This window comes from Chlorocebus sabaeus, chromosome 18, assembly GCF_047675955.1.
Source record: "Chlorocebus sabaeus isolate Y175 chromosome 18, mChlSab1.0.hap1, whole genome shotgun sequence".
NCBI classification, from domain to species: domain Eukaryota; kingdom Metazoa; phylum Chordata; class Mammalia; order Primates; family Cercopithecidae; genus Chlorocebus; species Chlorocebus sabaeus.
In genome coordinates, this window is record NC_132921.1 from 65,804,086 (window position 1) to 65,829,752 (window position 25,667).

Sequence of the window (25,667 nt, forward strand, 5' to 3'; positions counted from 1 at the left end):
ATCTCTAGGATTGGTCCCTGGTGACTTATTTAGTTCGTTCAGTGCTGTAATGTATTCCTGGATGGTTTTGATGTTTGTGATTGTTCACTGGTGTCTGAGCATTGAAGAATTAAGTACTTATTGTAGTCCTCACAGTCCTTTTTAAAAATAATCCTTGTCAAGTTGCATCTTTTTATTGCATAGTCAAATGTCCTTGGACATTCTTACCATTTAAACAAATACTCAAAAATTGTACGTTGTAATAAGCTCTATCATTCAAAACTAACATTTATGTTTCTTTCAGAGAGTACTTAATATGTCATTTTATTAAAAATGCCAATATTAGTAATAATTGTCCATGAAGAAATAACTCTTCTATTGTCAAGGTCTGGGTAGTCCAGTTAACAACATTACCACCCAACACAATATATATACATATCTATATCTATCTATATCTTATAAGGCTTGAGACAGCCTCATCAGTAAGATTCTCACCTTGATAGCGATAGGTCTCTGAGACATGAAAAATAAGCACGGTATTCTACAAATAGATTTTAGTATCTCATAGATGTCTGAAAAAATCAAGTTATCAAATAGCAATAGAACTTTTTAGCTTCTAAATTATTTCTGACATAAAAAGTATAGAACAGCGAAATAGTAAGATTTATCTCAGAACACATGAACTTGAGAGGATTTATAGAATATTAAAATAGAAAAATAGCCAACAGGATTAAAAGGCTTGTTTGTACCTGTCCTTCTTTGGAAGGCTCTCCAGGTACTGGTATTCAGAAGTATTTGAGTGTTATGATCTAAGTTTTTTTGTTGCTACAGGCATATCTGTATATAGGGAGCACCCCAAGCTCCACAATGCTGTGAGGTGATTCTGCTCTTGCAAGGCAGTAGAGGTACTACCTTGGTGGTCTCGGAAAAGATCAGGAAAAATTTTCTAGACTGCCAGGCAAAGACTCTTGTTCTCTTCTCTTACTTTCTCTGTGCTGAGCTGCCTGGAGCTGGGAGAGAGGTGACACAAGCTCACCTGTGGTCACCACCACTGGGACTGTGCTGGGTCAGACCTGAAGCCAGCATGGTATTGGGTCTCGCCCAACGCCCATACTAACCACTGCCTGGCTACTACTTTAAATATTTGCTCAAGGCCCTAGGGCTCTACAATCAGCAGGTAGCAAAGCCAGCTAGGCTTGTATCCTACCTTTCAGGATGGCAAGTTCCCCTTTGTCCTGGGGAGGTCTAGGGACACGATCCAGGAGCCAGGGCCTGGAATCAGATTCTTTAGAAATCAACCTGATGCCCTATTGTACTGCAGCTGAGCTGGCACTCACAAGTCAAAGTCCTTCCCACTGTTCCCTCCCTTTTTCACAAGCAGAAGAACCTCTCTCCATGGCCACCCACTGCCCAAGGCCCATGATGACTACTGCCAGGGTACTGCTGATGGTCACTTAAGGTCCAGGGGCTCTTGAGTTAGCTTGTGGTGAGTGCTACCAGGCCTGAGACTCACTCTTCAGGGCAGCAGACTCCCCTCTGGCCCAGGGAAGGTCCAGAAATGCCAGTCAAGAGACAAGGCCTAGTATTGGGGACCCCAAGCCTGCTCGGTGTTCTCCTCCACTGTGGGTGAGCTGGTGCCTATGGTGCAAGACAAAGTCCACTTTACTTTCCCCTCATTTTCTCAAGCAGAAATAGTCTCTACCCCTAGTCACCAAAACTGAGGATGTACTGGGTCACATGTGTATCTAGCATGGCTCTGAGTCACAACCAAGGCCCATGACAAGTGCTGCCTGGCTGCCACAGTTGAATATTCAGGACCCAAAGGCTCTTTACTCATCAAGTGATGAATCCTGCCAGGACTGGGTCCTTCCCTTTAAGGCAGTGGGCTCCTTTCTGGCCCAAGTTCTGTCTAGAAATGTCATGCAGTAGCTGGATCCTCAGGACTCTATCTGGTGTCCCAGCCTACTGTGGCTGTGCTGGTATCTAAGATGCAAGACGAAGTCCTCTTCACTCTTCCCTCTCCTCTCCTCAAGCAGAGGAAAGAAGTCTCTCTCTGAGTCGTGTTGCCTGGTGCTGGGGGAGGGGTGGCATACATACTTTCTTAGCTGTGTCAGTGGGTGTCCGACTAGATCGTGAGCACCACAAGCCCACTAGCTCTGAGTCCAGCATAGCACCAGGACTTGCCCAGGAATTGCAGTCCTTGTGGCCTAGACTAGCATTTAAGTTTATTTAGAACCCCAGAGCGCTTTAGCCCACAGTGGTGAGGCTTGCCAGAATTAGGGTTCTGACTGCTGGGACAGACAATTCCCCTCTGGCTAGGACTAGTCTAAGTGCTGCCTTCCTGAGTGCTGGCTAAGTTCTGTCCCACGTTGCTTTCGGCTGTGATAGGGCAGCCCTGAGTTCCTATGCAAAGTCCCACAATCACTGTGCTCTCCCTCCCCCAGGCACACAGATTTCCTCTCTGAGCCACAAGGCCCCTGCTGGGAGACAGGCAAGGGGTGCTGTAGGCAATTCAACACTGTTTTTCAGTGCCTCTTTTAGTGATATGAAGTTAACACCAGGTACTGTGATCACTCACCTGATTTTTAGTTCTTATAAAGGTGATTTTTTGGGCAGATAGTTGCATAATGTGGTGATCCTGCAGAGAGGATGACAGTGGAGGTGTCTGTTCAGCCATCTCGCTCCACCTCCCCTACTATGCAATTGTGCTAATGTCTATTTTTTTAACATGGTATCATTGTTTCTCTAAACTTAGTCTTTAAATAAATAAGACAGGTAAAAATTTCAGGTGAAAATTTCTAGCACATGATAAGAATATAGCAAAAAGAAAATAAATCCAGCCAATATGCCTTTTCTTCCTTTCTTATAATTCTTGTCAAGTTGTACCTTTGTACTGCATAGTCACATGTTGTCCCTGAACATTCTTACAGTATAAACAAATACTCAAATATGTGATTTGTAATAAACTCTATTATACTCTTACTTTACAAATAAATTATTTCATCATCTAAAAATAACATTTATGTTTCTTTCAGAGTACTTAATAGGTCATTTTATTAAAAATGCCAATATCAGTAATAATTGCCTATAACTTTTCTGTTGTGAAGGTCTTGGTTGCCCAATTAACAATGTCACCACCCACACAATATGTCTATATATTTACATATCTATATCTATCTATGTCTCCTAAGGTTTGAGACAGCCTCATCAGTATGATTATCATCCTGATAGTAATAGGACTCTGAGACATGACAAATAAACACAGTATTCTACAATTAGAGTTTGTATCTTACAGATGTCTGAAAAAATCAAGGTATCAAATAGCAATAGCAGCTTTTAGTTTCTAAATTATTTCTGATATAAAAAGTATAGAATAGTGAAATAGTAAGATTTATCTCAGAACACATTAAGAGGATTTATAGAATATTAAAATAGAAAAATTGCCAACAGGATTAAATCCTGTGCTAAGATTGATGAAATATTCCAGCAAAACTTTATTGATCTACTCCTGTTAAGTAGGCAGCTTTGAATTTCTGCTGACAAGTACTGGGGTTAACCAATATCAAAATGACAACTGACACTCAAAAACACATAAAATAAAAACAGAAAAGTATTCAATATCTGCATGAATCTCTTAGTAAATGAATCTTCTATTGACCAAAACTTTGATTTCTTTTGCCTCTGGGCATAAAGCTGCATCTGGCAAATTGGCTATGAAAATAATTTTTTGGAGAATGAGAAGAAAAAAATGAATAATTTTAGTCATTCTGAAATCAGTTAAACATTGAGACCATATGAATGTTTACTCAGGTTAAACTTCTGCCTTGAAGAATCTTTATTTTAGTTTCTCCCCGAGCCATGGCTAGATTACAAGGCAGAAAACAAAATGTAAGTTGCAAACTTCATGCTTCTACTGAGAAATCTCTCTTGATGAAAAAGGCCCGGCTTGACACATGTAACCATCAGCAACGCATAGAACCAGAGCTATCCCGTGTAGATAAAAAAAGATGCTGAATTTTTCCACTAGCCTTTCAGTCTCAGATGACTAAATTATGGATACATTTTCTAAAGTGTGTTCATCTTTTAAAGTCCTAAACAAAAGTTTCTTACTCTTGTAGAATTATGTTGGAAAAGAAGAGTATACAGTAATCTCCATTAACCTCCAAAACCGTGGTGGGATTCTGGTCAACTTCTAGCCTATATAGGTCTTTAAACCCACCAGATGCTGGATTTATTTTATACACTATCTCTGGTCTTTAAAGTGACCTTTCAGATAGTAACATTGCCCCCGTTTTACAGATGAAGATACTAAAGTACATAGAGTGGCTCAGTCCATTCGCCATGTTCACATAGTTAATAAATGAAAGAGCTGAGTTTTGAACTCAAGTCTTTCTGAATCCCAAATCCTGCCTTTTCAACTCTGCTTTCAAATATGCGCCCTTAGTTGACTGATTGACTCACTTATACTTTCGTGTTGGGTTTTAGGTAGGATTTCATATGATCTGTACCTTGACATTGCAAGGTAAGGCACTAGAATGAATTCCAGGGGTTACTTATCCTAAACCCTTCTTTTTAAAATGGAGGTAACTGAAGCCTAAGGACTAGCCAAGAACATACATCAAGGTAATAACAAAGTTGGGGCTAGGACATTTACGTTTTAATTAATATTTAAGCTTTACTATTAGGCAAACCACAACATAAAATGAAAATTTTAATTTTCTCTTACAAAAGTGAATTATGAAATACATTAAAAAAAATGTTCAAGCTTTCATATTATCCTCTGTTGTTGTTATTTATGCTAATATGTGATTACAGGCTTTTTCAAGAGTGCGTTCTGAGGTTGACTCCACTACAGAATACATAACAAAAAATAAGTGGAAACGTGGTTTAAAAACATACAAAATAAATTTCACACTGAGCTCTAAAAGTAGGCATTGAGCCTAATTTCTGGAATAAATCAAAGAGTAGGCAGAAAACAGACAGAAGGAACAGTTATTTTAGCAAGAAAAGTAGGAAAAATTTACAAAGCCAATCATGGGATGATGCATGCAGATAAAAGATGTAGAGAGAAAATGTGCAACATTGACACATGAACACATTTGAATGCAAGAAAGCAAAAAAAACAGAAAGTATAATTGTCCTAAATGTGAATAAACATTCAAATTATGCTGCAGCTGCAAAATTTAAACTCAAGGAAAAGACATTTGCAAAAGAATTTATTAAATAGATGTGATTTGCTGGTTTCACACAACCAGTGGCTCTTTTACAAAGTAAAATGTACAATTTAGCTTGATATAAATGACATTTCCCCCGTTGTACTCAATCAAAGAGCAAAAGGTCTTTCGTGAGAGACTCTTTATTAAAGAGCACAATACTATTGATACCCAGATGCTTGGACTTTAACTACGTAGTGTGATTTCATCTAATAAAATGTCTTATATATTGAGTATGGGCTTATATAATAAGGTTTCTCTGTGAAGGAAAACCATCTTTCTCTATGGCACAAGTCAGAGTAGTTTCTTTGTAAGGAGTTAAGTTTCATGCTGAAACCAGTTCTTGGTTGCTAAACCCGTTCATCCATTCTTCCATCCATCCATCCATCCATCTATCCTTTATCCATCCAATAGATATTTATGGGTCTACAAAGTCTATGACACAGTAAAGGATATAAAAATGCATCAGAAATCTTACTGTTGGGAATTTTATGATATTAAGATGGTATCTGACCAGAAGACTCAGAGCTTATTATTAAACTAACACACCTACCCACAATGGTGATGTTGGTAAGGAAGACCTTTCATTGTGATCAGTCTTTGACTCAAACTGTAATGCAGAAATTGTAGTGCTAGCCTGGATCATTTAGTTTACAGAGTGGTTCTCCAAGTTAAGGTCTCATGGAACAGCAGACCAGCATCATGTGGGAACATGTTAGAAATGTACATTCTTGGGCCTCACTCCAGAACAGAGGTGTCCAAGGGAGAGAATACAGTTATGTGTTCTTAGTTTCTGTTTCTGGTTGGGCATGTAAAGTCCCATGCTTATCTCTCTTTTCCATTTATCACTAGAGACAGAAACTAAAAGCCATGGCTTCAGGCTGCTAAAAGCCTAAACCAAAACAACAACAACAACAACACAATAAAGCGGGCTAGATAAGCTTGCTCTAGACCAATCTGTGTTTGAAAATCACAAAGCCTTAACATCACTTGGAAGGCTTGAAAAAAATCACAGCACTTACATTTCTACACAATGGGCTGGGCCACTGGTAAGTGAGGTCAAAGAATAAAAAAAATAAGTTTAACAACTTAGAGTGGCAGGTTTTAAATGTCTGCTTAAGAAACTTAGATAATGATAGATTGGTAAATCAGAGAACATTTTCTGAGCAAAAAGCAGACATGATCAGAGCTGTGATTCTGGAAGACTCTGGAGGCAAAGGAGACACGGGAGAGGTAAACTAATGAGGGGCAATACATGGTTCAGGTGAGAAGACACAGTAATTTTTCTTTCGTGATTCAGGAGGATGTCCAGCCTCAAATGAACTGGGGACCTTCACTCAGTTTGCATGTCATGGATCCTCTTCATCCCTAGTTTGATTCTGTCTGTTCTTTTTGGTATGTCTGACTAGCATCTACCACGACTTTCCTGGTTTCTCTGCACTACCATTCTCTGCTGCCCTTTCTCCTGTCCCCTCCACTTTCATTTCCTTCACGAGGAAATCTGCATGCAAATGCACATCACTTTAAATGTTTGTTGCTGTCTGTTTGTTTTATTTTTAATAGCTGCTCCTTAGAGAGTTTATCAATTACATTCTTCCTCTGAGCATATGATCTTCTAGGTCACAACACAACCACAGGCTTTATCCAACTTTATTTTCAATCTGTTTAATGTCCTCATGTCAAAACAAAACAAAGAAGCTCTGATTCACCTTAATGTGCTAAATCGGTTTTGCCAGCTGACCATTCATCTAACATTATGCCCAGATATATATATAAAATTTCAGTCATGCATTTCACACAAACAGGGTTGTTTCCAATTAGGAAAGACAATAATTAAATTTTTGTGTATACACAGACAACCTTCTTGTAAATGAACCAATATAAAGTGTGTAACAAATACAGCTATGATTAAATGTTGTTATATTAATTCTGACTATTCCAAATGTTGGTCATAATTTGAATCTTATATAATGTCTCAAATATACACGGGGACTCAGATGCATTTTTCACTTAGCTGACACTATACCATTTACTGAAGACGGGCAATTTATTAATGAAGAAGTTAGTTTCGAAACAGAACTCACTTGGATTCCATGATATTTAGGTATAATTACTTAATGTCTTTAAAACATAAAACTTTTTTTTCTTGGAGATATTTCATTTAGGAGAAAAATGCTGATATAGAATAAAGTAAAAGGAGGTGCAACAGACACGGCTGGCTCCCTACATTATGTCCCGGGGTTCACTTTGGATGTCAGCCACAGCTGCAGGGGTCTCCTTGCCTTTGTAGGGAGGGATCTCTAACCCCCAGGTCATAGACCAATACTGGTTCATGGCCTGTTAGGAATTGGGCCGCACAGCAGGAAAGTGAGCAGTGGAACAGCGTGCATTGCGGCCTGAGCTCTACCTCTTGTGAGATCAGCGATGGCATTAGATTCTCATAGGAGCATGATCCCTATGTGAACTGTCCATGCGAGGAATCTAGGTATGTGCTCCTTACGAGAATCTAATTCCTGATGATCTAAGGTGGAACAGTTTTATCCCAAAACCATCTCCCCACCTCCCCACCCTGCCCATGGAAAAATTGTCTGCCATGAAACCGGCCCCTAGACCACTGCCTTTCAAGGTACACCTCAAGTGACAACTGAGTGTCTTTCTGCTTTCTACCCATGCATGGCTGGCACAGCCCAGCATTGTGAGGGAATTCATGCCCCTCGGGGGGATACAAAACCAAGGGGAAAAAGTCAGTCAGTAAACCTCCTGCTGTACATCTTTCTAACAGAAATTTGGGCATCTGCACCCCTCTTGGGAGGAACCAAGTTCCCATTGTCTGCAGTGGTGGACTTGCTAACCCGCCTGCAATTTGGCCTGCGCTTCTTCCCTGATTCACTCTTCCTGCTTCTAACTCTTGATCTTTTGGGATCAATCCCTAATAAATTGCCATATCCAAGTCACTGTCTCAAGCAAGTAACCCAAACAAAGACAGCTTATTATTCAGCAATATTAATCTCCTGATCTGACACCACTTCTGTAGTATATTTGATTTATATGTGGTAAGACCCTTCTTTTTTTCTCCCTCTAAAACGACATAAAGAAAGGAGTAGAGATGATAGCAAGGACCCAAGTGTTTTCATTGCCTTTCTTTTCTTTTTCTTTTTCTTGTTTTTTCTGAGATGGAGTCTCCCTCTGTCACCCAGGCTGGAGTGCAGTGGCACAATCTCGACTTACTGCAACCTCCGCCTTCCAGGTTCAAGTGATTCTCCTGCCTCAGTCTCCCAAGTAGCTGGGATTACAGGCACCTGCCACCACACCTGGCTAATTTTTGCATTTTTAGTGGAGAGGGGGTTTCACCATATTGGCCAGGCTGGTTTCAAACTCCTGACCTCAGGTGATCCACCCACCTCGGCCTCCCAGAGTGCTAGAATTACAGGCATGAGCCAGCGCGCCCTGCCGTTCATTGCTTTTCTTAGCACACTTACATCATGTTGAACATGTCTGTGTGGATAAATGCAAATCTGTTCCATATGCTATGAAAAGCTAATACTATGCCATTTACTTCCATAATTTCATACCTAACCTATCTAATGTACAATATCTGGGTCCACAGATTTATAAAAATGGCATTTGCCCAATATGCCATTCCAGATTAACAACAATGGAGATTAAACATATAAAATACATCTGGCCCAGATTCTGTACAGGTAGCTAGGAAGCTAAAAAAACACAGGTTTTAAATTCAACAGACTCTTAATATGTCTGGAAAGCGTATGCCTGGAATATTTTGTGCAAATATATCATGCTATTACAAAATGTTTCATATAGGATAGCTGAAGAGGAGGCTGTTATTTAAGAAAGTGCTTCCTATACACGTAAGGGGAAAGGGGGCAATTTTACCTTTGATTATCAATTGTCCATTTTCCTTGCTTCCGAGGTAGGAAAAGATCCAAATTGCAGGCTTTTTTTAACCTGATGTCACTCTGGGTATCTGATGTTCAACTGCTCTGAAACATAACAATGCAATAATTAGATGTAATAACTAGCCTGAAACAAAAAAGATGCTTAACAATGATCTCATAAGAACTGCTCTGACAGACATTATATTCAATGTTGTTAAGAAGAGAGTTTCATAGAAAATCTACATGGCCGTGTTCCTGCATGATGTCACACTGTATTTTTATGCTTTTCAGAAAAATAAAATCAATCACACAGAAAAAAAAATGTTGCTGTAATAAATACGCTTGATATTCTACAATATACATTTCCTATCATTTATTTTCTTTAAAAAGCAATAAAATGCAAACATCAGTGATCCGATTCTGTAAGATATAGTATACATATGCGACTGTATTCACTTCCTGAGCATTGTTTGTTTTAGCAACAGTACAACTAAGCCACTGTGACTTTAAAAAGGGCTAAAATGTATCATTTTTTTCCAGAGTGGTTCTTTTCACTCTGGGAAAAAAACCACAGGAGGATGCCAATCATGGCGTAATATTCCCAAGTGTGCTACTAGGGACTTGCTGGTGCCTAAGTCAAGCCACTATCCTTAATTAGGACAAATACCTAATGCATGTGGGACTTAAAACTCGGATGATAGGTTGATGGGTACAGCAAACCACCATGGCACATGTACACCTACGTAACAAACCTGCACATTCTGTACATGTATCCCAGAACTTAAAGTAAAATAATTAAAAAATCCTTCCTTAGAAAAGTGACAAAATGGAACACATAACTGGACCCACACGTATGAACGAGGTAACTATTCCCGATCATATCACATGCTATATGGCTGAGCTATGAGTTTCCTTTCTGAAAAGTGACATAGAAAAGGACTTGGGTCACACGCGAAAGTGATATGATGTTGAAAAGTGTAAGTAGCTGTAAAGGTCTGTTTCTATTTTTTTGTAAGCAATGTATCCTTTTGGATCTAGGTAGCATATTAAAATACTGTCAGAAGGGAATGAGAAAAATAATAAATCTAGCAAGCAGAAATGTAGTGATATTCAGAATCGAGAATATAATTTGTATTTTTTCACCTCCTAATTATTTATAAGAATTATAAAGAAATGAGTGTGAATTCATTTTACAGAAGAGGAAGTAGATGTCAGAAGAGGTGATATGGCTCGATCAATTTTACGCAGCGAGTAGGCACAGAGGCAGAGGCAGAATTACGTCCCAGATGCTCTGTCTGGAAGTTCAGTCTCTTTAGAAACTCACATCTTGTTTCCAAAAAGAACACTGGACTTTCAAAAAGTTCAGGGCTAGTACAATTCTCTGCAGAACTTGTTAAAGCAATATTTTGAGACTGGCAAAACTGACAGGTATGAAAGTGCTGTGGTAAAAGGCAAGAACAACAGAAACATAACAGCCTCAGGTATTTGCATGATAATAACGCACAGGAGGAACACCTGACTTTCACATATACCTCTTTATCCACGCCATAGAAGACAAAAATGAGACTCCATCATCAAAAGCTTTTAGTTATTCTTATTATGAGCCGTGATTTATATACTATTATCCTGCTAAGTATTTTCAATATTCCATTAAACCAGGCAAGCTCTGAGTGGAATTTCTTCCCCACATATATAAGGACTAAGTAACTCAGGAGATAATGAAAAATTGTTAATTTCTAAAAATATATAGAACTGATCATTTATCCTTTCATAACTATTTATTGAGAATTTATTGTCTACTAGATAGTTCTCTTAATTTTCTTTGGAAACGAAGTGGAAAGATTATGTAATTTATGAAAAAAACACCCAGAAACACAAGAAGAAATTCATTTTATTATAATTGGTTTTACAAGTTAGATAATTGTTAGGTAAACAAATATATTAATCACTAGGAGAGGTCTTAAATGTCATCTAGTCTAATGCTTCCCAAATGTAGCTGATCATCAGTCAACTGGAAATTTGCATTAAAATACAAATGATAGAATTTCATGCAAGATCATTTAAATTAGAATATTCATGGAGAAGGAATCTGCATTTTGTAAATGCTCCCAGCTAATTCTCCTGATAAAGCAGGTTAGGAAACCTACCGATTCTGTCTGATTTCCTCATTATATAGAGAAGGACACTGAAACAAGAGAATTGACTTGCCCAAGGCATTTGCTTCTGGTGACAGGACTGAGACTAAAATGCAGAACTCCTGATTCTCCTTTTTTTTCTTCTTTTCCTTACCCCGAGTGTCCCTCTTTTACTTTTTTCTTCCTGTTCTTTTTTTTTTAATCACCACATAATCAAGATTTAGCATGTATATCTGAGAAAGAACGAGAGTAAAAGAACAAGTACATTATCATTATTTGAGTATCAGAAGATTCAGGTATGTTTTCTCATTAGCGACCTCATTGAACTTACACAGATGAAAGGTGAAAAACAGGAATTTGGACTTCAGCTATTCGATTCAATCATGTGCTTCCTACTCTTCCACTGTCTTTTTCTAGAATCAGCTACTTGGGAGTTGTCTGCTGAGTCCCTTTCTTTGGGGTCTGCCCAGCACTCCCCATCCTGCAGTTGTCAAAGGGGTCCTCGTACCTGGACATCCCTGATGGGACCAGGAGAGGTGTTTTTCCCAAACCTGGCCCATAGCTGGGACTGTGAGACCACAGCTTTGTCCAGGTTAAAGAGTGATGGGTAAATCATGGAGAAGGAAGAATGAAACAGATACACATGGAAGGTGGAACAAGAACTCTCTCAACTTACCTGCCTCCTGTTCCCTCTTTTTCATGTTTTCCTGTGGCTTTCATGAGCTCATGTATCCTTAAGAGATAAGGAGACGGAGTCTTGCTCTGTCATCCAGGCTGGCATGCAGTGATATGATCATAGCTCACTGCAGCCTCAAACTCCTGGGCTCAAGTGCTCTTCCTGCCTCAGCCTCCAGAGTAGCTGGGACTACATGTGCACCACCACACCTGGCTATTTTTTTTTAATTTAATTTTTTGTAAAGATAGAGTGTCTCCATGTTGCTCAGGCTGGTCTCAAACTCCTGGCCTCAAGTGATCCTCTTTCCTTGGCCTCCCCCCCCTTTTTTTTTTTAAAAAAAAAAAACTAAATTATTTATTTCTAAATTAATGTTTTTGGCTTAAGCTTACTCAACTTAGTTTATTTCTGTAACTCTGCAGCCAGAGTCAAGAAGAATACACCTCATATCATTCATTTTATATGTGTTACTCTATAAGCCAGTCACTTTAGTTACAGTATTCTAAGAGGCTTATTTAAAAACTATTGGCTGAGAGTGTGGAGAAGGAAGAATACACACTACAAAGGTCTTGCATTTTATGGAATACCTATATTTTCATCAAATACATGTTTTGAAGTGTGATAAAGTGGAGAAGGTCCCAATCAGAAAGTCCTCTTTTCATCACAGTTCTGACTCTTACAAAGTTTCTGACTTGTGAAAGTTACCTAGCCTCTCTCAGTTTTAATGTCCTTATTTGTAAAATACCTCTGGGCTAAGTTTAGTCAGGTTAGCATGAGGGACAAGGGAAAGCACTCGTTCATTCTCTCATTCATTCATTCACCCCACCATTCTGCAAAGATTTATTGATCATATGCCAAGCACTATCTAGGGGATAAGAATACATTAGTGAACATTTCATTTTAGTGAAGACAAATAAACAGAAAGTAAATAATAAATGTAAAGCAGTAAATTATAGAGAAGTTTAGAAGGTGAAGCATGCTATAGATGTAAGAAATAGAGACCAAGGTAAGAGATATCAGAAATATATGGGTAGGAAGGTATAGGGAGGGGAGGGGATTCCACCAAGAAAGTGAGATTTGACCAAAAGCTTGAGAGATGAGAAGGAGTGAGTCCCATGCCAGAGAAGGGTGTTCCAGGCAGAGGGAACTGCAGGGGTTATAGTGCTAAGGTGAGAGTGTTCCTGGTTTGTCTTGGGACTGCAAGAAAGTCATGGGATAGAGTAAAGTGAGGGAGGAGATTAGTAAGTGTGTGCACAATTTACTTCTACAAATGCGCTGCCCATTGTGAACCATGTGGGAACTAATGAAAATAAGTCACAACAAATTGCATTATTTGAGCACTCTACAGTTCACATCATGCTTCTGTGTGGATTAGCTCACCCTGCTACCTGGAACACATTTTCCTCCTAGGTCTTCTAAGGCACCGTGGGGAATAGTAGTGGGTACAGATAATACAAGGTAGTTCAACTACAATTGCTAACCTCATAGACTTTTCTCCCACAGTTGCCATTTAGTGTATTTTCTGAATATAAAGATGTGTATATTTGCTCTTCCGAAGTAGTGAATAAGGAATTCATTAAGCTGAAAGTATGCACTGAAAAGTGAGTACATGTATATTAAAAGATGTATGTCCGGCAATTCAGTACTTAGACAAGCTTATGAGCAAAGATGAGTTGTTATGAATTTGTAACATTAAACATGGTGGGGCAGGAGGGTGCTGTGGGGAGGTGGAGGAAGGAGTGGGTCAGGATGGCTCATGGCTTTTCGGCTTTTACTCTGAGAGTGAAAAGGGGGCCATGGCAGGAGTTTGAGCTTACAGTCGGCATGGCTTATGTTTCAAAACCTCATCCTGGCTGCTGGTTTGGAATAGTACCTAGGAGAAGTTAGGATGCAGGTAGCTGGAAAGCTTGTGAACCACCCAGAGAGAGGCAGCATTTGCTCTGACTCAGGTGGGGTTGAGGAGCAGTCAGATCCATGCTGAACTTGTTTGGAAGCAAGAGTTGACAGGACCTCTTGATGGATTGGGTGATTAGGGTGAGAAAATAAAGAGACAACAATGACCCCAAGATTTCTGGCCTAAGCAACTGGAAGAGTGACCTCAATGTCGCTTGAGATGAGAAATGCTGAGGCTAGAGCAGGCTTGTTAGGGAAAGCTGATGCGTTCAGTCTGGCCATATCGATTGAACAATCAGTGCCAACTGGACTTGTCACATAGGTGGTTGGATATACAAGACTGGACGTGGGAGAGAAGTCTGGGCTGGAGTTTGTGTTAGAAGCTTTCTGGTATAGCATAGGTCATTGATAGTATTTCTATTTCCACCACCACAGATGATTATATAAGGGTTAAATAAAATAATATTTGTAACGCACAGTACCTGGTATGTAACAGGAATGCAACATATTTTAATTCCCTTCTGTTTCCTGCCTTTATTTAAAAATATATCTTTTTCTACCGACTATTAGATTATGTTTATCTTTCTGTGAAAAAAAATCAATTTCTGCAAGACACAATATCATACTTTACATTTTGGCAGTCCTTTTTAAAACAAAGGGAAACAATCTCCTGATAAAATGTTGATAATCACACTCAGTAAGTCATAAAAGAGAAGTTCCAGGAAGCAAGGTAAAATTTTGTTTGGATAGGAGCTGAAAGGTCTAAAGAGAAAGTGAAAACTGAACAGATATAAATCTATAGACCTAAGAAAACCTTAAACTTTTCTCAGATCTCCCTGGATTTCTTTGGACATAGATCTTGTCTTTTTACTTTATCTTCTAACACTTAAGACTTTTTCTTTTAGCAACGATTAATCGTCCAGTAAGATGAAGAACAGGCAGAAATATGAGAAAGATGATCATGTAAACCATAGGGCCAAGTGCACAGCTGAGGAGGAACATTTCTGAAACGCATGGATGGCTGAGAAACTCTGGAAGTTCTAGGGTGAAATCTTTAAAGTCTATAATCGTATCTTTAAACTGAGTTTCTTGATTTATAAATGCCTCTTTCACAGAACAAATTTTAAACTAGAAACCATCTGTGTTTAAATCCTGTTTTACAGATGAAGTTGATGAAAACTAGAGGGGGATGTGGCTTGTCTGAGATCATGGACCACCAAGATCAGACGTGGGACCGGGCCCCCAGCCCTCTTAACTCTGGGTGGTTCTTTGAACTCAAATAGTTTCTCTTAAGTTGTTTTACCCAACTCCCTGTTTTATGTAATAAGCATCATTTGTTTTAAACCTCACACTTGATCTTAAATTTTACTTAAATTTTACCTTATAGTCCATAAACTATTATGTAGGTTTGAAAACAATGGTAAACTATCTATGTGCTTCACTCCAGCAGATCTTAGAAATAAAGTCCAGAATGAGGTCTGCATTTATTCTGTGACTTTCCATGCGTCTGAGACAGCATTAGCTCACATCATAAAAGACCAGTCAGTTTCCATATTCTTTGTAAATCACTTTGCTAATTGGTTCCTCATTTGTGTATAAGAAATTTCAAGGCAGGCTGGATTCATGGGTGTGTGACCCATGCAGCTTCAGAGGGAGGACCCCAGGCTCAGAAAAGCTCTGTGCTTTGTTCAATGATTTTAGTAGTTGAACCAGTGTTTTGTGGGCAAAGTCCAACAGGACAGTGAGCCTCAAGGGAGCAGGGGCTGTCTGCACACTCTGCACACGCTCAGCCATTCTGCACTGCTCATTCACACATGGTGTGCATAATGGTGAATTCTGGGGGATGCACAATTCATGGGAGTTTGGTGAGTTTCAACATGAGAGCACGAGTAAGTGTGTTATGTCTATGAGTAAGTGGGGAAGCTGGCAGCCTCAAGGGACCATGCTTGCCGCTGGAACCAGAACTTCTTTCAAACTTAGCAAGAAGGCAAAGGGTTCTAAGAAACACAGATGACCACGGGAGCCTATTGCATACTTTCTTCCTTGAATAATTCCCTGTATCAGCCAACCGCTTATGCTGAAAATGAAGACATACAAAGAGAGAGAAAGAAAGAGCAAACCACAGCTCTTTTTCTTGCAATCCTTTCTTACTCATGAGTAAGTCAAAGGGAGAGAGTGTATCCAGAAATGAAATACAAACAGTTATTTAAGTCTTGTATATCATTTCCACTGTTTGGGTAAGGATGGCATACATAGGTACAATCTATGAAATACCTAATTTTTGCTGATTCTGCATGCAAAACAACTATTCTTATATTTGCATTGCATAATACAAAGTGAATGGTAAAATTTGTGCTAAAAATTTATACTGTTGTTTTTTCTTTCCTTGGAATGAAATAGCAAATAAAAACTAGTAGAAAAAGTCAAGAGAGGAATGGTAGAAGAAAGGACAGTTTTATACATTATCACCTTTAATGACCCTTTGTTCCTGCTTTCCAAATAAGGGACCTGCATTTTCACTTTGCCCTGGGTCCTGCAAATTATGTAGCCATTAACACTCACCCTGATGTTATGAACTGGTACACACGCTAGCAACTGCTTCCAGCATTATTAACTTACAGCTTAAGTATTACATGGAGAACTTTGGAAATAGAACACCTTCTTTTGAAAATTCTAGTACAACTGCAAACTGAATTAATCTGCTCTCTCTTCTCCTCAATGTCTTGCCTCATTTTCCAACCGACTTCTTGGACATTTGACCAAAGTCCCCCAGCTCATAATTTAATTTGATTTCTAATTTAATTTAGTTTTAATCTTCCATTTGAAATGCCACTGCCCTCAAGTTCAAATATTCAGCTGGGGAAGAGAGAAAAGTCAGTGATAAAAGAAATTTGGTCTAAGGTGTGAATAATGAAAATAATTGATACTTTAGAGGGACATTAAGGTAAGCATATGTCCAAACTCATCGGATTGCATATATTGAGTATGTACAGCTTTTTGTATTCAGTCATACCTCAATAAAGCTGTTTTTTAAAAAAAAGAACCACTTGTTAAGCCTAGATGACCTTAATAAGTCATAAACAATATTTTAAAGGAAGAAAACTTTGTATTATTCTCTGCTAAGAAGGCCCTTCTATCCTAATCCATTTGAAAGAATGAGCAGTCGCCTGTTTCTGAACAATTGCACATTATTTATTTAAAGACGATTTAACATGCACATAGTACCTTGCTGCCCAGCTGGTCTCCTGTCCCCAACTCTCCTCTCCCATCCATCCTCCAAGTAGCTGCCAGAGAGTCCTTCTAAAATACTATACAGAGTAAACCTGATCGGCTTAAACTCAGTCAATTGCTTGCAGGGTCTGATACAATCTCCCTGGTCAGGAAGTCAGTGCCCTTCATGATCTGGCCCTGAAACTCTCCTTTCCTTCTCTGACACTGTCAACTCCAATAGAACCAAACTGCTTTCTTGAACTCACCCTCTAGCTTTGGAGTCAATGTCCATGGACAAAGCCTTTGAATCTTTGCTGTTCTCCTCTTCTTTGCCCGGCAAACTCCTACTCATCCTTCATGACTATACCAAAAATTAAGTCTCTTCTCTGCAGTCCCTTCTTCACTCTTTTCCTATTTATCTGTTTTTCTCAGTAGAATGAAAGCTCCCCACGGAATGAACCTATGTTGTTCATCTGAGATCTTTGGCACCTAAACTCAAGTTGGGCACATTGTAGGTACTACACAGATGTGGGTTGAATGTAAAAAACAAAATGAAGTAATGTGTACTCAAACATAACCAGGTATTTTCCAGTTAATTGAAAAGGGCCTTTCAATCATGAAATATATAAGTTTATGACATTTCTTTAAAGTTCACCAAAAAGAAAAGCACTTTAAAATGTGTAGTGCTAGTTGGAAACTTTGTCTCCATTCTCATTTGTACTTTTTTTGGTCTGCGTTCTTCCCTCTTGTCTTTATATCTCAGTCCACCTGTGGAAGCTTGGCAGCGTCAGGAATTTGGCTAAAGGACTCTGCTGAAATGTTAAGGTACTGCCTCCCACACCAACTCACTTCTTCGCAAAGAAGATGATTTTCGGATCCTCCATGAACAGAAAGTGCGTAATGACTCATTGTGATATCACAACTGTTGCCTTGTTGCAAAAAGATTGACAATTTATTTACAACTAAGATGTTGCACTATTTGGCAGTATCTTTTTCTAAATTATACTAAATTCTAGGGTACATGTATACAACGTGTAGGTTTGTTACACATGTATACATGTGCCATATTGGTGTGTTGCACCCACTAACTCGTCATTTACATTAGGTATATCTGCTAATACTCTCCCTCCCCCCTCCCCCAACCCCACAACAGGCCCCAGTGTGTGATGTTCCCCACCCTGTGTCCAAGTGTTCTCATTGTTCAACCTATGAGTGAGAACATGCGGTGTTTGGTTTTCTGTCCTTGCGATACTTTGCTGAGAATGATGGTTTCCAGCTTCATCCGTGTCCCTACAAAGGACATCAACTCATCCTTTTTTATGGCTGCATGGTATTCCATGGTGTATATGCCACATTTTCTTAATCCAATCTATCACTGAGGGACATTTGGGTTGGTTCCAAGTCTTTGCTATTGTGAATAGTGCCACAATAAACATACGTGTGCATGTGTCTTTATAGCAGCATGATTTATAATCCTTTGGGTATATATCCAGTAATGGGATGGCTGGGTCAAATGGTATTTCTATTTTAGATCCTTGAGGAATCACCACACTGTCTTCCACAATGGTTGAACAAGTTTACAGTCCCACCAACAGTGTAAAAGTGTTCCTATTTCTCCACATCCTCTCCAGCATCTGTTGTTTCCTGACTTTTTAATGATTGCCATTCTATATGGTGTGTGAGGTATCTCTTTGTGGTTTTGATTTGCATTTCTCTGATGGCCAGTGACGATGAACATTTTTTCATGTGTCTGTTGGCTGCATAAATGTCTTCTTTTGAGAAGTGTCTGTTCATATCCTTCGCCCATTTTTTGATGGGGTTGTTTGATTTTTTTCTTGTAAATTTGTTTAAGTTCTTTGTAGATTCTGGATATTAGCCCTTTGTCAGATGGGTAGATTACAAAAATTTTCTCCCATTCTGTAGGTTGCCTATTCACTCTGATGGTAGTTTCTTTTGCTGTGCAGAAGCTCTTTAGTTTAATTAGATCCCATTTGTCAATTTTGGCTTTTGTTGCCATTGCTTCTGGTGTTTTAGACATGAAGTCCTTGCCCATGCCTATGTCCTGAATAGTACTGCCTAGGTTTTCTTCTAGCGCTTTTAGGGTTTTAGGTCTACCATCTAAGTCTTTAATCCATTTTGAATTAATTTTTGTATAAGGTGGAAGGAAGGAATCCAGTTTCAACTTTCTACACATGGCTAGTCAATTTCCCCAGCACCATTTATTAAATAGGGAATCCTTTCCCCATTTCTGGTTTTTGTCAGATTTGTCAAAGATCAGATGATTGTAGAAGTGTGGTATTGTTCTGTTCTACTGGTCTATATCTCTGTCTTGGTACCAGTACCATGCTGTTTTGGTTACTGTAGCCTTGTAGTGTAGTTTGAAGTCAGGTAGCGTGATGCCTCCAGCTTTGTTCTTTTGGCTTAGAATTGTCTTGACAATGTGGGCTCTTTTTTGCTTCCATATGAACTTTAAAGTAGTTTTTTCCAATTCTGTGAAGAAAGTCACTGGTAGCTTGATGGGGATGGCATTGAATCTATAAATTACCTTGGGCTGTATGGCCATTTTCATGATATTGATTCTTCCTATCCATGAGCATGGAGTGTTCTTCCATTTGTTTGTGTCCTCTTTTATTTCACTGAGCAGTGGTTTGTAATTGTCCTTGAAGAGGTCCTTCACATCCCTTGTAAGTTGGATTCCCAGGTATTGATTCTCTTTGAAGCAATTGTGAATGGGAGTTCACTCATGATTTGGCTCTCTGTTTGTCTGTTATTGGTGTGCAGGAATGCTTGAGATTTTTGCACATTAATTTTGTATCCTGAGACTTTGCTGAAGTTGCTTATCAGCTTAAGGAGATTTTGGGCTGAGATGATGGGGTTTTCTAAATATACAATCATGTCATCTGCAAACAGGGACAATTTGACTTCCTCTTTTTCTGATTGAATACCCTTTATTTCTTTCTCCTGCCTGATTGCCCTGGCCAGAACTTCCAACACTATGTTGAATAGGAGTGGTGAGAGAGGGCATCCCTGTCTTGTGCCAGTTTTCAAAGGGACTGTTTCCAGTTTTTGCCCGTTTAGCATGATATTGGCTGTGAGTTTGTCATAAATAGCTCTTATTATTTTGAGATACGTTCCATCAATATCAAATTTATTAAGAGTTTTTAGCATGAAGGGCTGTTGAATTTGTCAAAGGCCTTTTATGCATCTATTGAGATAATCATGTGATTTTTGTCTTTGGTTCTGTTTATATGCTGGATTACGTTTATTGATTTGCATAAGTTGAACCAGCATTGAATCCCTGGGATGAAGCCCACTTGATCATGGTGGATAAGCTTTTTGATATGCTGCTGTATTCAGTTTGCTCGTATTTTATTGAGGATTTTTGCATTGATGTTCATCAGGGATATTGGTCTTAAATTCTCTTTTTTTGTTGTGTCTCTGCCAGGCTTTGGTATCAGGATGATGCTGGCCTCATAAAATGAGTTAGGGAGGATTCCCTCTTTTTCTACTGATTGGAATAGTTTCAGAAGGAATGGTACCAGCTCCTCTTTGTACCTCTGGTAGAATTCAGCTGTGTTTCCATCTGGTCCTGGAATTTTTTTGGTTGGTAGGCTCTTAACTATTGCTTCAATTTCAGAGCCTGTTATTGGTCTATTCAGGGATTCAACTTCTTCCTAGTTTAGTCTTGGGAGGGTGTATGTGTCCAGGTATTTATTCATTTCTTCTAGATTTTCTAGTTTATTTGCATAGAGGTGTTTATAGTATTCTCTGATGGTAGTTTATATCTCTGTGGGATCGGTGGTGATATCCCCTTTATCATTTTTTATTGCATCTATTTGATTCTTCTCTCTTTTCTTCTTTATTAGTCTTGCTAGTGATCTATCAATTTTGTTGATCTTTTCTAAAAACCAGCTCCTGGATTCATTGATTTTTTTGAAGGGTTTTTTGTGTCTCTATCTCCTTCAATTCTGCTCTGATCTTAGTTATTTCTTGCCTTCTGCTGGCTTTTGAATATGTTTGCTCTTGCTTCTCTAGTTCTTTTAATTGTGATGTTAGGGTGTCAATTTTAGATCTTTTCTGCTTTCTCTTGTGGGCATTTAGTGCTATAAATTTCCCTCTACACACTGCTTTAAATGTGTCCCAGAGATTCTGGTACGTTGTGTCTTTGTTCTCATTGGTTTCAAAGAACATCTTTATTTCTGCCTTCATTTTGTTATGTACCCAGTAGTCATTCAGGAGCAGGTTGTTCAGTTTCCATGTATGTATTTGAGCGGTTTTGAGTGAGTTTCTTAATCCCAAGTTCTGGTTTGATTGCCCTGTGGTCTGAGAGACAGTTTGTTATAATTTCTGTTCTTTCACATTTGCTAAGGAGTGCTTTACTTCCAACTATGTGGTCAATTTTGGAATAAGTGTGATGTGGTGCTGAGAAGAATGTATATTCCATTGATTTAGGGTGGAGAGTTCTGTAGACGTCTATTAGGTCTGCTTGGTTCAGAGCTGAGGTCAATTGCCGGATATCCTTGTTAACTTTTTGTCTCGCTGATCTGTCCAATGTTGGCAGTGGGGTGTTAAAGTCTCCCATTATTATTGTGTGGGAGTCTAAGTCTCTTTGTAGGTCTCTAAGGACTTGCTTTATGAATCCGGGTGCTCCTCTATTGGGTACATATATATGTAGGCTAGTTAGCTCTTCTTGTTGAATTGATCCCTTTACCATTATATAATGGTCTTCTTTGTCTCTTCTGATCTTTGTTAGTTTAAAGTCTGTTTTATCAGAGACTATAATTGCAACTTCTGCTTTTTTTTTGTTTTCCATTTGCTAGTAGATCTTCCTCCATCCCTTTATTTTGAGCCTATGTGTGTCTCTGCACGTAAGATGGATCTCCTGAATATAGCACAATGATGGGTCTTGATTCTTTATCCAATTTGCCAGTCTGTGTCTTTTAATTGGAGCATTTAGCCCATTTACATTTAAAGTTAATACTGTTATGTTTGAATTTGATCCCGTCATTATGATGTTAGTTGGTTATTTTGTTAGTTGATGTGGTTTCTCCTAGCCTCGATGGTCTTTACAATTTGGCATGCTTTTGCAGTGGCTGGTACTGGTTGTTCCTTTCTATGTTTAGTGTTTCCTTCAGTAGCTCTTGTAAGCAGGCCTGGTGGTGACAAAATCTCTCAGCATTTGCTTGTGTGTAAAGGATTTTACTTCTCCTTCACTTATGAAGTTTAGTTTGGTTGGATATAAAATTCCAGGTTGAAAATTCTTTTCTTTAAGAATGTTGAATATTGGCCCCCACTCTCTACTGGCTTGTAGGGTTTCTGCCTAAAGATCTGCTGTTAGTCTGATGGGCTTCCCTTTGTGGGTAACCCGACCTTTCTCTCTGGCTGCCCTTAACATTTTTTCCTTCATTTCAACTTAGATGAATCTGAAAATTATGTGTCTTGGCATTGCTCTTCTCAAGGAGTATCTTTGTGGTGTTCTCTGTATTTCCTGAATTTGAATGTTGGCCTGCCTTGCTAGGTTAGAGAAGTTCTCCTGGATAATATCCTGAAGAATGTTTTCCAATTTGGTTCCATTCTCCCCATCACTTTCAGGTACACCAATCACACGTATATTTGGTCTTTCCACATAATCCCATATTTCTTGGAGGCTTTGTTCATTTCTTTTTAGTCTTTTTTCTGTAAACTGCTCTTCTCATTTCATTTCATTCATTTGATCTTCAATCACAAGAAAGATACTCTTTCTTCCAGTTGATTGAATCGGCTACTGAAGCTTGTGCATGCATTGCGTAGTTCTTGTGCCATGGTTTTCAGCTCCATCAGGTCATTTAAGATCTTTTCTATGCTGTTTATTCTAGTTAGCCATTCGTCTAATCTTTTTATAAGGTTTTTAGCTTCTTTGCAATGGGTTTGAACATCCTACTTTAGGTCAGAGAAGTTTATTATTACCAATCTTCTGAAGCCTTTTTCTCTCGACTTGTCAAAGTCATTCTCCCTCCAGCTTTTCTGTTGCTGGTGAGGAGCTGTGTTCATTTGGAGGAGAAGAGGTGCTCTGATTTTTAGAATTTTCAGTTTTTCTGCTCTGGTTTCTCCCTATCTTTGTGGTTTTATCTACCTTTGATCTTTGATGATGGTGACGTACAGATGGGGTTTTGGTGTGGATGTCCTTTCTGTTTGTTAGTTTTCCTTCTAACAGTCAGGACCCTCAGCTGTAGGTGTTGGAGTTTGCTGGGGGTCCACTCCAGACCCTGTTTGCCTGGGTATCACTGGTGGAGGCTGTAGAACCGCAAATATTGCAGAACAGCAAATGTTGCTGCCTGATCATTCCTCTGGAAGTTTCGTCTCAGGGGGGCACCCAGCCACATGGGGTGTCAGTTGGCCCCTACTGGGAGGTGCCTCTCCATTTGGCTACTTGGGGTTCAGGGACACACTTGAGTAGGCAGTCTGTCCATTCTTAGATCTCACACTCCATGCTGGGAGAACTGTTACTCTCTTCAAAGCTGTCAGACAGGGACTTTTATGTCTGCAGAAGTTTCTGCTGCCTTTTGTTCAGCTATGCCTTGCCCCTAGAGGTGGGGAGGGGCAGGAGGCCTCCTTGAGCTGTGGAGGGCTCCACCCCGTTCGAGTTTCCCAGCCATTTTCTTTACCTATTCAAGCCTCAGCAATGGTGGATGCCCCTCCCCTAGCCTCGCTGCCACCTTGCAGTTCAATCTCAGACTGCTGTGCTAGCAGTGAGCAAGGCTCCATGGACGTGGGACCCTCTGAGCCAGGTGAGGGATATAATCTCCTGGTGTGCCATTTGCTAAGACTATCGGAAAAGTGCAGTATTGGGGTAGGAGTGACCTGATTTTCCGGGTGCTGTCTGTTATGGCTTCCCTTGGCTAGGAAAGGGAATTCCCCGACCACTTGCGCTTCCTGCTTCCCTGGTGAGGCAATGTCTTGCCCTGCTTCAGCTCACAGTCTGTAGGCTGCACCCACTGTCCGACAAGCCCCAGTGAGATGTACCCAGTACCTCAGCTGGAAATGCAGAAATCACCCGTCTTCTGCTGTAGACTGGAGCTGTTCCTATTCGGCCATCTTGGAACCTCTTGGCAATACCTTATAATCTATGTGCAGTAAGAATAAAAATCCTTTTCCCTAAGGTAGAATTCTTGGCTGAAAGAAGGTTTATCACCCAAACATTGGGATAAACTGGAGATTTTGATATTTGTTGTCAATCACTTATGTGGGAACTCTCAATGTCTTGTATTTGCAAGGCATTTTTTTTCTTAAAATCTCTGAGAGTAAAATTCACTAGACTATTATAATCTGTTTGTCCCTACTGAACTCCCATTACTTTCTCTCCATCCACTGAGCTGACTGCCTTTCACATCTCTTTCAGTTTTCTCCCTTCTGTATAAGCTTAACTTCTGTTATAAGAAAAGCTACAATTTATTGAGTACATTCTATATGTCAGATTCTTTTGTAAGCATATTATTAATACATCAATTATTTCATTTAAAATTCACAATAAGCCAATGATTATTACCACTTTGCATAACAGGAGACTGAGATGCAGGATATTAAGAAACTCATCTTAACATTACAGATGTTAAGAAACCAAAATATTACACCTGTAAGTGGATGTATCACTATATAGAACTAGGCAGTCTGGTCTCAATTTCACCTCTCAGTGTTTGCCTCAAGTCAAATGTGCAGATTTATTTTTTATGAATTAATTTCCCCCTTCTTATTTAATTCCTTCTTATAAGCTTATCTGTAAGGCTTTCAAAGCTTACCATGTCCCAGGAACTTTAAATACATTACTTCACTGAGATATTATTATCATTATCCCATTCTACAGATACCAAAATTGAGGCACTAAAAGATTATGCTACTTAGCCAATGAAATCTCACAGAACATTCTGGAACCAAGATTTAAAGCTAGTTCTTTTGTCATTATGCTACATTGTATTCTTCTGTGTCAGATTTAATTTACCTTATTCTTTTTTAAATGGCTGAACAATAAATTCCATAGGTTATTTATTTTTTCTTCAACTTTTAAGTTCCAGGGTACATGTGCAGGATGTGCAGGTTTGTAACATAGATAAACGTGCCATGGTGGTTTGCTGCATGGATCAACCCATCACCTTGGTATTAGGTCCAGCATTCATTAGCTATTCTTCCTGATGCTCTCCCTCCCCCGGCTTTTCCCCAGGACAGACACCAGTGTATGCTGTTCCCCCCACCAACTCCATGTGTCCATGTGTTTTCATTGTTCAACTCCCACTTATGAATGAAAACATGAGGTGTTTGGTTTTATGTTTCTGCATTAGTTTGCTGAGGATAATGCCTTCCAGCTCTATCCATGTCCCTGCAAAGGACATGATCTCATTTCTTTTTATGGCTGCATAGTATTCCATGGTATATATGTACCACATTTTCTTTCTCCAGTCTATCATTGATGAGCATTTGGGTTGATTCCATGTCTTTGCTATTGTGAACAGTGCTGCAATGAACATAAGTTTTCCCTGTTCTTAAAAATTTATTTTCTACGCCAAAGTATAGAAGAGCCTTATTTTTTAAAAAATCAGGTTGGTGACTGGTTCATTTGATACAGCCAAATTTTTAGCTGCCAAAGAGACCAAAATCTTACTTCCAAGCCTGTATATGCCAGTTGGCAATGCTGGTT

At 39.2% G+C, this 25,667-nt stretch overlaps 1 protein-coding gene across 5 annotated transcripts in view; it reads right to left on the reverse strand.

The window, feature by feature from the left end:
• Positions 1-25,667, reverse strand: part of DLGAP1 (DLG associated protein 1) — a 951,759-nt gene that overhangs the window by 636,708 nt on the left and 289,384 nt on the right. For 4 of the 5 annotated variants that reach the window (XM_007974540.3, XM_007974541.3, XM_007974543.3 and 1 more), the window contains exon 3: positions 9,087-9,193. The gene's annotated coding sequence lies outside the window, so the exon portion shown is untranslated. The remainder of the gene's footprint in view (positions 1-9,086; positions 9,194-25,667) is intronic. The other variant, XM_007974542.3, reaches the window with a different exon arrangement.